At 38.0% G+C, this 13,977-nt stretch overlaps 1 pseudogene; it reads left to right on the forward strand.

Annotated features, from left to right (window-relative positions):
* Nucleotides 1–9,962: 9,962 nt before the first annotated feature.
* Nucleotides 9,963–10,154, forward strand: LOC117197552 (cytochrome c oxidase subunit 7C, mitochondrial-like; annotated as a pseudogene).
* The last annotated feature ends 3,823 nt before the right edge of the window (nucleotides 10,155–13,977 follow it).

A 13,977-nucleotide genomic window follows, 5' to 3' on the forward strand; every position in this document is an offset into this window, starting at 1 on the left:
GGAAGGGAGACTTAAGAGGGAAGAGATATGGGAACATATGTATATGTATAACTGATTCACTTTGTTATAAAGCAGAAACTAACACACCATTGTAAAGCAATTATAGTCCAATAAAGATGTAAAAACAACTTTTTTTTAAAAGAAATGGTACAAGAGTGAGAGGAAACTGCATGTAGCTATGAAAGACAACATGGGAAATCCCTGTGGTTATGGAAATGTTCTTTGTCTTGATTGTGTCAATGTCAAGATCCTGTTTGTGAGATACTACTATGGTTTTGCAAGCTATTACCTTTGGAGAAAACTGGGTAAAGGGTACATAGCACCTCTCTGTATTGTTTCTCACAACTGTATGTGAATCTACAATTATCTCAATTTTTTTTTAATTTAAAGCCTCCAGGCCAGACAGTGTCACCAATGAATTCTATCAGCCACTTAAGCAAGATATAACAATTTTACACAAACTCTTCCAGAGAAAAGAATGAAAGCACTAAAATTCCCAATTTATTTTGTGATATTAGAATAACTCTTTTATAACAAAACCCAACAAGGTCAATTCAAGACAGAAAAACTTACAAGCCTATTTTACTCATAAAATAGACACCAAAATCCTAAATAAAATATCAGCAAACTGAATCCAGCAACTTAGAAAAAGGATAATGCATTATGACCAAGTTGAATTAATCCCAGAAAAGCAAACTTGATTTAACATCAGGAAATAATAATTGATGTAATTTACAACATTGTCAGATTAAAGGAGGAAAAACACAGGAAAGATGTAGAAAAAGCATTGAAAAAAAATTCTAGATTCATTCACTTTCATGGTGTCCTCTTTGCAAAGTAGAAATAGAAGAAAACTTTCTTGATTATTAGAGATGAAAATCTACAACAAACATTCTTTACGGTAAAATATTGTAAGCGCTCCTTTTCAGATAGGGAACAAGACAAAGATCCCACTTATTGCCACTTCAATTCAGCCCTGTGCACTGTGGTCCTAGCCAGATCAATAAACCAGGAAATTGAAACAAAAAGTATAAGGGATTGAAACAAACAAAAAAAAACAAGATTACATGATTGTGTAGGTAGAAAATTAAAATGAACATACAAGATACATTATTAAAATTAATGAGAATTGAGTAAGGTTACTGGATTTAAAAAATAGTATGACAATTCTATTTCTATATACTAGCACAAACAATAAAAATAAAATTTATTCTTTTGAAAGATACCATTTATAATAACATTAAAAGAGTACTGAGGAATAAAATAAGCAAAGGTATATAAGTTGTCTCTGAAGAGAACTCTAAGTGTATACATTAAAGACATTAAATGGAAGATGTCTTTAACCATACCATGTTGATGGATTGGAAGATTTAATAATATAATGATATTAATTTTCCCCAAACTTATTTACAAAATAATAACAATCTCAATCATAAATTCAAGAGGTGATTTTGACAAGTAATTCTATAATTTATAGCAGTTTGAAAGGCCACAAATAGCTAAGAAACTCAAGAAAAAGCTAAGGAGACTTGCCCTATCAAATAACAAGACTTAGTATAAAAATATAGTCATTAACATAGAGAACAGACTTGTGATTGCCGGGGGCGGGGGGTAGGGGGAGGCAGGGGAGGGATGGATTGGGAGTTTGGGATTAGCAGATGCAAACTGTTATACATAGACTGGATAAACAATAGGGAACTATATTCAATATCCTATAATAAACCATAATGAAAAAGAATATGAAAAATAATATATATATAACTGAATCACTCTGCTGTGATTCAAAAATTAACACAACACTGTAAATTAACTATACTTCAGTTTTTAAATATAGACATCTGCTTCCAGGTCAGCTGAGGGCAGGACACCAAGGAGGAGGTGGACGAGCCCCAAGTGACCAGTGGAGCCCTGACATTAGAACAACCCTGGGGCTGAGTGGAGGGACTCTCCCCATTTCCCCTTCCAAATAGTTTAAACAATTAACAGTGAGGACAGGATCGAGATGGCAAAAGAGTAGGATGGGGAGCTCACCTTCTCCCACAAAAACATTAAAATACATCTACAAGTGGAACAATTCACACAGAACATCTACTGAGCACCGGCAGAAGACCTCAGACTCCCGAAAGGGCAAGAACACACACGTAACCAGGAAGGACAAAAGGAAAAAAGAAAAAGAAAGGAATTAAGATGGGGCCTGTGCCCCAGGGAGAGAGCTGTGAAGGAGGAAATGTTCTCACACCCTGGGAAGTCTCCTCACTGTTGTGGAGATCAGCCTGGATGGAGGGGGAGTTTCAGAGCTTTGGAGGAGAGCACAGCAACTGGTGTGCAGAAGGCAAAATGGACAGTAACGTGCACAGAAGGTCAGCACCACCGCCCTGTGTTCCCCAGACTGAGACGCGTGTCTGTCAGTGTGGGTGGGGGCTGGGTGCTGAAGCACAGGCTTCAGAGGTCAGACCCAGGGAGAAGACTGGGGTTGGCTGCACAGACACAGCCTGAAGAGGTTGGACTGCGGCAACTGAGGGTGCATTCAGAACAAGCCTGGGCCCACCAGAGAGGCAAGCACCTTTGTTGGGGGGCATACAAGGAGAGAGGTGGGACCACCATAAGGGCTTCTTTCCCTATGAGTACTCCCAGAAAACAGGACACTGCCTACAGAAACTCCAGGGGTGGACACAAGTAGCCGCCACCATTGTGGGCTCCAGAGGTGGGCACGGGCCACCACTATGAGTCACAAGCACTGCTCCCACTGTCCCAGGAGAGGAGAGCAACCACACCTAGGAGACCCCCAAGCAGGCGCCAAGTGCAGCCCACACTGCCCCAGGAGTGCACGGACAGCAGTCACCTATACGAGACCTGCAAGCAGGCATCAAGCCCTGCCCCCACCATCCAAGGGGCGTGCAAGGACCACTGACCTGCACACATGATATAAAGGGGAAAAGGGTCAGCACATGCTGAGGAAAGAGACAGCAAGCATCCAAACTAAAAGCAGCCCCTTAATTCCAGAAAAGATGGAGTAGAAGGACTCGAGTTCACCTCCTCTCACAAAAACACCAAACTCACAACCAACTGCTGAACAACCATTGACAAAAAAGACTGGAACCTACCAAAAATATATATATTTTACATTCAAAGACAAAAAAGCCACAACGAGATGACAGAAGGGGTGCTTTCATGATATAATCAAATCCTATACCCACTGGGGTGGGGGACAAAACACAAACTGGAAAATAATTATATCAGAGAGGTTCTCCAACAAGAGTGAGGTTCCTGAGCCCCACATCATGCTACCCAGCCTGAGGGTCTGGCATCAGGAGGAGTCCCCAGCACATTTGCCCTTGAATCCAGCAGGGCTGGAGTGCAGGAGCTCTACAGGACAAGGGGAAACAGATACTCCATGCTTGGAAGACATACACAAGGTTTCAAGTACACTGGGACCCAGCATAAAGCAGTAGCTCCATAGGACCCTGGGCTGGGCCTAGCTATGAGTCTTGGAGGGTCTCCTGTGGAGGCAGGAGTCAGCTGTGGCTCACTGAGGAGGCAAGGACACTGGTGGCAGAGGCCCCAGAGAATACTGATCAGTGTAAACTCTCCTGGAAGTTGCCATTTTGGCATCAAGACCTGGCCATAGCCAACAGCCTACAGGCTCTAGTGCTGGAACGCCTCAGGTGAAACAACCAGCAGGATAGGAACACAGCCCCGCTCATCAGCAGACAGGCTGCCTAAAGCCATACTGAGCCAACAACCACCTCTAAACACAAACCTTAACATGGCCATGCCCAGCAGAGAGCAAGACCCAGCACCACCCACCAGAGGGCAGACACCAGTCCCTCCCACCAGGAAGCCTGCACAAGCCTCTGGAACAACCTCACCCACTAGGAGGCAGATACCAGAAAGAGGAGCTATGATCATGCAGCCTACAGAACAGAGACTAAAACACAGAAAGTTAGACAATATGACATGGCAGAGGAATATGTCCCAGATGAAGGAACAAGATAAAAACTCACAAGGAAAACTAAATGAAGTGGAGATAGGCAATCTACCTGAAAAAGAATTCAAAGTAATGATAGTATAGATGATCCAAGATCTCGGTAAAAAATGGTGGCATGGATCCAGAAGATACAAGAGATGTTTAACAAAGACTTAGAAGAACTAAAGAACAAACACACGGAGATGAATAATACAATAATTAAAATTTTTCTTTTTTTTGTGGTATGCGGGCCTCTCACTGCTGTGGCCTCTCCCGTCGCGGAGCACAGGTTCCGGACGCGCAGGCCCAGCGGCCATGGCCCACGGGCCCAGCCACCCCACGGCACACGGGATCCTCCCGGACCGGGGCACGAACCCACGTCCCCCGCATTGGCAGGCGGACCCCCAACCACTAGCGCCACCAGGGAAGCCCTAAAATTTTTTTTTTTTTTTTTTTTTTTTTTGCGGTACGTGGGCCTGTCACCGCCGTGGCCCCTCCCGCCGCGGAGCACAGGCTCCGGACGCGCAGGCCCAGCGGCCATGGCCCATGGGCCCAGCCGCCCCGCGGCACGCGGGATCCTCCCGGACCGGGGCACGAACCCACGTCCCCCGCATCGGCAGGCGGACTCCCAACCACTGCGCCACCAGGGAAGCCCCAAGCCCTAAAATTTTTAAATTCACTAGAAGGAATCAATAGCAGAATAAGTAAGGCAGAAAAACGGATGAGTGAGCTGGAAGACAGAATGGTGGAAATCACTGCCACAGAACAGAATAAAGAAAATAGAATGAAAAGAAATGAAGAAAGTCTCAGAGACCTCTGGGACAACATTAAACATACCAACATTTGCATTATAGGGGACCAGAAGGAGAAGAGAGAGAGAAAAGACCTGAGAAAATATTTGAAGAGATAGTAGTTGAAAACTTCCCTAACATGGAAAAGGAAATAGTCATCCAAGACCAGGAAGCACAGAGAGTCCCAGGCAGGATAAACCCAAGGAGGAACACACCAAGACACATAATAATCAAATTAATAAAAATTAAAGACAAAGAAAAAATATTAAAAGCAATGAGAGAAAAGCAACAAATAACATACAAGGGAACACCCATAATGTTATCAGCTGATTTCTCACCAGAAACTCTGATGGGCAGAGGGAGTGGCACAACATATTTAAAGTGATGACAGGGAAAAACCTACAACCAAGAACACTCTACCAAGCAAGTGTCTGATTCAGATTCAATGGAGAAATCCAAAGCTTTACAGATAAGCAAAAGCTAAGAGAATTCAGCACCACAAAACCAGCTTTACAACAAACGCTTAAGGAACTTCTCTAGATGGAAAAGAAAAGGCCACAACTAGAAACAAGAAAATTAGGAATGGGAAAGTTCACCAGTAAAGGCAAAAATACAGTAAGATAGGAAATCATCCACACATAAATATGATATCAAAACAAGCAATCATGAGAAGAGGTGAGTACAAATGCAAGATGTTGGAAATCCATTTGAAATTAAAAGACCAGCAACTTAAACAATTTTGTTTATATATAGACTGCCATATCAAAACCTCACGGGAACTGCAAACCAAAAATCTACAATAGAAACACACACAAAACAGAAAAAGCAATCCAAAAACAACACTAAAGATAGTCATAAAATCACAATAAAAGAAAACAAAAGAAGGGAACACAAAAGATCTTCAAACAAAATCCAAAACAATTAAGGAAATGGCAGTAAGAACATAAATATCGATAATTACCTTAAATGTGAATGGATTAAATGCTCCACCCAAAAGACATAGACTGGCTGAAAAAACACAAAAACCAAACTCGTATATATGCTGCTTAGAAGAGATCCACTTCAGATCTAGGGACACATACAGACTGAAAGTGATGGGATGGAAAAAATTATTCCATGCTAATGGAAATTAAAAGACAGCTGGACTAGCAATACTCATATCAGACAAAACAGACTTTAAAATAAAGACTGTTACAAGAGACAAAGAAGGACACTACATTATGATCAAGGGATCAATCCAAGAAGAAGATACAACAACTGTAAATATACACGCACCCAACATAGGAGCACCTCAATATATAAGGCAAAAGCTAACAGCCATAAAAGGAGAAATTGAAAGTAACACAATAATAGTGGGGGACTTTAACACCCCACTTTCATCAATGGACAGACCATCCAGACAGAAAATCAAAAAGGAAACACAGGCCTTAAATGACACATGAGACCAGATGGCCTTAATTGATATTTATAGAGCATTCCATCCAAAAGTAGCAGAATACACATTCTTCTCAAGTGCACGTGGAACATTCTCCAGGACTGATCACATGCTGGGCCATAAAGTGAGACTTGGTAAATTTAAGAAAACTGAAATCATATCAAGCATGTTTTCCAACCACAATGCTATGAGATTAGAAATCAACTACAAGAAAAAAACTGTGAAAAACACAAACACTTGGAGGCTAAACAATATGCTACTAAACAACCAATGGATCACTGAAGAAATCAAAGAGGAAATCAAAAAAATACCTAGAGAAAAATGAAAATGAAAGCACAATGAACCAAAATTTATGGGATGCAGCAAAAGCAGTTCTAAGACAGAAGTTTATAGCAATATAATCTTACCTCAGGAAACAAGAAAAATCTCAAATAAACAACCTAATCTTACACCTAAAGCAACTAGAGGAAAAACAAACAAAACCCAAAGTTGGTAGAAGGAAAAAAGTCATGAGGATCAGAGCAGAAATAAATGAGACAGAGACATAAAAAAATAGATCAATAAAACTGAAAGCTGGTTCTTTGAAAAGATAAACAAAATTGATAAACCTTTAGCCAGACTCATCAAGAAAAAAATGGAGAGGTCTCAAAACAATAAAATTAGAAATGAAAAAGGAGACATTACAATGGACACCACAGAAATACAAAGGATCATAAGAGACTAGTATAAGCAATTATATTTCAATAAAATGGACAACCTAGAAGAAATGGACAAATTCTTAGAAAGGTACAGTCTCCCAAGACTAAACCAAGGAGAAATAGAAAATATGAACAGATCAATCACAAGTACTGAAATTGAACCTGTGATTTTAAAATTTGCAACAAAGAAATGTCCAAGACCAGATGGCTTCACAGGTGAATTCTATCAAGCATTTAGAGAAGAGTTAACACCTATTCTTCTGAAATTATTCCAAAAAAATTGCAGAGGAAGGAACACCCCCAAACTCATTCTATGAGACTACTATCACCTTGATAAAAAAAAAAATAGACAAAGATACCACAAAAAAAGAAAATTACAGGCCAGTATCACTGATGAAGATAGACACAAAAATCCCCAACAAATACCTGCAAAATATCCAATTCCAACAATACATTCAAAGGATCAACACCATGATCAAGTGGGATTTATCCCAGGGTTGCAAGGAGTTTTCAGTATCTGCTAATCAATCAGTGTGATACACCACATCAACCAATTGAAGAATAAAAACCATATGATCATCTCAATAGATTCAGAAAAAGCTTTCAAAAAAACTCAACACAATTTATGATAAAAACTCTCCAGAAGGTAGGCATAGAGAGAACCTACCTCAATATAATAAAGGCATTTTATGACAAACTCACAGCTAACATCATACTCAATGGTGAAAAACTGAAAGCATTCCATCTAAAATCAGGAACAAGATGAGAATGTCCACTTTCACCACTTTTATTCAACATAGTTTTGGAAGTCCTAGTCATGGAAATTAAAGAGGGGGGGAAAAAATAAAAGGAATCCAAATTGGAAAAGAAGAAGTAAAGTTGTAAGTGCAGATGACATGATACTATACATAGAAAATCCTAAAGATGCTACTAGAGCTCATCAATGAATTTGGTAAAGTGGTAGGATACAAAATTAATACACAGAAATCTGTTGCATTTCTATACACTAACAATGAAAGATCAGAAAGAGAAATTATAGAAACAATCCCATTTACCATCACATCAAAAAGAATAAAAATACCTAGGAATAAACCTACTTAAGGAGGCAAAAGATCTCTACTATGAAAACTAAGATTCTGATGAAAGAAATCAAAGATGACCCAGGCAGATGGAAACATATACCATGTTCTTGGACTAGAAGAATCAATACTGTGAAAATGACTATACTACCCAAGGCAATCTACAAATTCAATGCAATTACTATCAAATTACCAATGGCATTTTTTCACAGAACTAGAACAAAAAAAATTTTAATTTGTATAGAGACACAAAAGACCCCGAATAGCCAAAGCATTCTTGAGAAAGAAAAACGGAGCTGGAGGTATCAGGCTCCCTGACTTCAGACTATACTAAAAAGCTACAGTCATCAAAAAAGTATGGTACTGGCACAAAAACAGAAATATAGATAAATGGAACAGGATAGAAAGTCCAGAGATAAACCCACGCACCTATGGTCACCTAATGTATGACAAAGGAGGCAAGACTATACAATGGAGAAAAGACAGTCTCTCCAGTAAATGGTGCTGGGAAAACTGGACAGCTACATGTAAAAGAATGAAATCAGAACACTCCCTAACACCATACACAAAAATAAATTCAAAATGGATCAAAGACCTAAATGTAAGACTGGATACTATAAAACCCTTAGAGGAAAATATAGGCAGAACACTCTCTGACATAAATCTCAGCAAGATCTTTTTTGACCTACCTCCTAGAGTAATGGAAATAAAGACAAAAATAAACAAATGGGACTTAATTAAACTCAAAAGCTCTTGCACAGCAAAGGAAACCATATACAAAATGAAAAGACAAGCCATAGAATGGGAGAAAATATTTGCAAATGATGGAACTGACAAGAGATTAATCTCCAAAATTTACAAACAGTTCATGCAGCTCAATAGCAAAACAAACAAACAACCCAATCAAAAAAATGGGCAGAAGACCTAAATAGACATTCCTCCAAAGAAGACATACAGATATCCAGGAGGCACATGAAAAGATGCTTAACATCACTAATTATCAGAGAAATGCATATCAAAACTACAATGAGATATCACCTCACACTGATCAGAGTCGCCGTCACCAAAAAGTCTACAAACAATAAATGCTGGAGAGGGTGTGGAGAAAAGGGAACCCTCCTTCACTGTTGGTGGTAATGTAAATTGATATTACTACTATGGAGGTTCCTTAAAAAACTAAAAATAGAGATACCATACGATACAGTAATTCCATTCCTGGGCATATACCCTGAGAAAACCATAATTCAAAAAGATACATGCACCCCAGTGTTCATTGCAGTGCTGTTTCCAATAGCCAAGCCATGGAAACAAGCTAAATGGCTATTGACAGAGGAATGGATAAAGAAGATGTGGTACCTATGTACAATGGAATATTACTCAGACATTTAAAAGAATGAAATACTGCCGTTTGCTGCAACATGGATGGACCTGGAGCTAATCATACTAAGTAATTAAGTCAGACAGAGAAACACAAATATCATATGATATCATTTATATGTGGAATCTAAACGAACATGATACAAATAAACTTATTTACAAAATAGAAACAGACTCAATGACTTAGAGAATGAACTTATGCTTACCAGGGTAGAAGGGGGAGGGGGAGGGATAAATTGAGAGTTTGGGATTGACATGTACACACTGCTCTATTTAAAATAGATAACCTAACACAACATTGTAAAGCAATTATACTCCAATAAAGATGTTTAAAATAAATAAAATAAAATTTGGAAAAAAAATAAAACATAAAATAGTTAACCAAGGACCTACTGTATAGCACAGGGAACTCTGCTCAATACTCTGTAATAATCTAAATGGGAAAAAAATTCGAAAAAGAATAGATACAAGTATATATATAACTCATTCACTTTGCTGTACACCTGAAACTAACACAACATTGCTACTCAACTATGCTCCAATACAGCTTGGTGTGCCACCACCATTTCTTGCACCTTCAGTCTCTGCGCCTTTCGCAGAGCTTCCCACAGCACTATGTTGGGATAGAGCATCCAGAGGTTCACAACCTCTGTGGTCCGTAGGAGCCACTATGAGGAGGATCCAGGGAAGAATTTACCATTTTCAGTGGAAAAGAAGTAGCAGTTACTAGCTATTATGAGTTTGTACTTTGGGTCTAGATTTGCTGTGCCTTTCTTTAGAGTAAGACAGCAACTGCTTAAAAAATAATCTATGAGATAGATATGTAGAGCAGATTTTAAAAGGGGCAGTCTCTTTGAAAAAACGATCAAATTCTTGAACTCAGAATCCTAGATATGTTTGTAAATAAACTTGTGGCATAAACCCTTAATGCTTCTTCTCTGAAATATGGAACATGCTAATTGAGCTTGTACTTACTTTTTATTTGGGTAATATTCCATTGTTAGTTTCTTAATTAAATATTACATGATTTAGCTTGTTTCTTGATCTTAAATTCTGAATTTTAATTTTTGTTTGCTGGTTCAGGAATTTGTAATTCACTGTAAAAGAGAAATGCAAACTTTGTCCTGTAAGTTTTTTTAATTTAAGGGGAGAAAAAAGATACACTTTTAGTCCTTTTTTACTTTGAAGGAATAAATTCATTTTTCTCCATGAGTGACAATTAGTTAACCATTAGGAAAACCAGTAGTGTATGCAGATTTAAGTTCAAGAGCTTCATTTTATTCATCTTGACTTGTACCCTAAAACTGAAATTTTTCACTTGATAAATGTGCTACTGACCAACAGTAGTCTTTTTTAGAATGAATGAAAGAATATTTGAAATGGAAAGTAATCGCATATTAGACAATATAGGAAATATTCCCATTTTATTCTGCAGCTTTGACTAGTAGAAATGGGTTACGAGATGGCTCTGATTAGTAATTGTATCAGTGAATCAAAATTATGAGTACTGAAATGCTGCTTACCACTTAAAATGTAATGACTTAGTTCCTAGGGCTTTATATTAGGGCAGGGGAAAAGTAATTAGCTACTGAATATTTTAATCCCAATTTGGTCCCTAGAATACCTATCTTTCTTTAGGCTCTTCAATAACCACCTGGCAACTACTTAAATATGGATGCAATTTAGTCTAAATGACTTTGTCTAACCATTCCATGTATTTGTGTGTCGTTTTTTGATTATCCACTGATGAGTCAGATGTTATTCTGTGCTTGGAGAGTTTTTCTATATAACGTTAAGACCATCGTTATGGGAACAGTAGAAGCAAGAGTAAGAGTTCAGGGTTCATAAAATGATTTTGAATTCTTGGTTCGAATCTTTACTCAAATACAAATGTAACATTCTGGATTTTCTTGGAGGGAATGGGAATAGAGCCTCCTTCCTATTTTTACATTTGCTGAGCTATATAAAAATATTTTAAGTGCTGGAAAAATAACTATACTCCAATATAAAATAAAAAAGTTTTTAACTGTTCTGGACATATTAACACCTCACAATAGACTTTAGAGCCAACAGCAAGGTTAAAGAGAGTTACTACATGATAAAAGTTGCCATTCACCAGGCAGATAAAACAAATTATAAAACCATAGCCTCAAAGTATATAAAGCAAATTTGATAGTGTTACAAGGAGGAACCAAAACTCTACCACCATGCCAGGAGATTTTAACATAACTCTCTCAATAATTGTCTTGAGCAAATAAAAAGTGATAAGGATAGAATATTTGAACCACAAAACAAATAAGCTTGATTGAGAGATGTATGTAGAACCCTGCAATTAGAGAAAACAAAACATTTTCAAACTCACAAAAAACCATGTACCAGGCACAATGCCACAAGAAAACTTTTTCAGTACCACATAATCAAAATCATAAAACATGTTCTCTAATCATAATCCAGTAAAACAGAAATCAATAACAGAAAAGATGACCAAAGAATCTGTACATTTGGAGACTTAAATGTGTAATTGTTAATAATTCATAAGTCAAAGAAGAAATTATAATAGACATTAGAAACTATTACAAATTAAGTGATTAGAGATACATCTATATATATTATCTGTTGTCTATTAGAGATATATATCAGAACTTGTATGATGCATGTACAACCACAGATGGAGGGAAATATGTGCATTAGAAAAAAATGTCTATATTAGAAAAGAATAAAAAGTTTACAGAGCAGAGATCTGAGAATTCAGCTCAAGAAATTACAAAAAGAACAGCAGAATAAACCTGAATAAAATGGAAAGCAAAAAAAAGAGTAAGAGCAGACATTTTTAAAATAGAAAACAAATCACAGCAAGGATTAATAAAACCAAAAGCTGATTCTTTGCAAAAACTAATAAAATAGCAAACCCACAGCAAGACTGATCAGGAAAGAGAGTATAAACAACATTAGGAACAAAAAGGAAGACATAGTTTTCACAGATTTAGCAGAGATTTTTTTAAACATAACGGATTACTACCAACAACTTTATGCAATCTATATGAAAACGTAAATGAAATGGACCATTTCCTAGAAAAATGGTTTGCCAAAATGAAGTCAAGAAGAAATGGAAAACTTGAATAAGCCTATACAAGAAAGCAAATCAATAGTTAATCAACTCACAAAAATAAAAACGAAACACCAAGCCCAGACACTTTAAGAGGCATCTCTATCTTACACAAAATGTTTCAGAAAATAGGAAGAAGGAAAAGCTCCTCAATTCATTTTATGACGCTGGGAAATTCTTAAAACAAATGCCAGACAAGAACAGTAAAAGAAATGAAAATTATGGGCCAATCTCACTTATGAACAATGATAGAAAAATTCCAAATAAAACTCTAGCAAATCAGATTTTTAGAAGATAATACCTCATGACCAAGAAGAGCATATCCCAGTAATATAAGCATTGATAAATTCTAAGGTACTAGTGTAATTCACTACATTAACATATTAAGGAAGAAAAATCTGTGATTCCCTCAATAGATACAGAAAAAGCACCTGATACAATTAAACACCCATTTATGATTTAAAAAAAAAACTCTTAACTAATTAGTAATAGAAGGGAACTCTCTTGGGAAATAAATTAGTTTTGAGAATTATCGCTAGTAATGCCCAATGGGTACAATTACTGGCACTTGAAACCGAGTGGACAGGGGGACCTCCCGGAGCCTGCCTGGCAGCATTTCATCATTACTGCTGACCAGGAAATGCTGTGTATGTAGTCATCTTTCCTTTTCTGAAGAGAAATTCATGTAGGACTCCATCCTGCACTTGCTTCACCACCGGTCATTTGCTTAGGCAAGGGGAGGGCCGGAACTTGTCTTATGAGTTCACAGCTCATTGGATGACATGAAACTATATCAGGACCTAAAGGAGAGCCTGCGCATCTCCCAGAGAGCTCCTCGTATTTGATCTAGAAGGAGCAACTAGATGTGCCCTGGCTTGTATCCCTTGGGGAGAGGGCACCATGTTACATGTGTGACAAAGATTGAAATAGATCTTTTGTACATGGAAGGGCAGACTGCAGCAAAAACTACCCAGCTGTTCACAAACCTCATTCTTTCTTCCTTCCAGGCACACCCATCCACTACAGAATCCAGCCTCCATCACAGTTACGTGTGGCCATATGACTGAGCTCTGGCCACTGGAAAGTAGGCATAAGCGGTACACACCACTTCCCGGCCTGATCCGTAAAATTCTCCTATGTATGACCCTCCCATGTTCCTTCTGCTTCCATGGTGGCTTTAGAAGCCACAGTTTGGGGAGGACTTGGGTCCCTTGTGTGATCATTTAGATAACTGTCCACCCACCAGAAATACATGACATGAAAGTTAACTGAGCAAAAAATAAACTCACTTTTTGCTGCAGACACTGAGATTTTGAGGTCTGTTACAGCATCTAATATTATCTTAACTAACAGAGGTAACTAAATCCCACATCATATTTTAGGTGACATGTTAAACTCGTTCTCTATAGAGTCAGCAACAAATCAAGAATGTTCAATGTCTCATGGGGATTCCTTAAAAAACTAAAAATAGAGCCACCATATGATCCAGCAATGCCACTCCCGGGCATACATCTGGAAAAGACG

The sequence above is a fragment of the Orcinus orca genome, chromosome 3, assembly GCF_937001465.1.
Source record: "Orcinus orca chromosome 3, mOrcOrc1.1, whole genome shotgun sequence".
In the NCBI taxonomy this organism is placed as follows: domain Eukaryota; kingdom Metazoa; phylum Chordata; class Mammalia; order Artiodactyla; family Delphinidae; genus Orcinus; species Orcinus orca.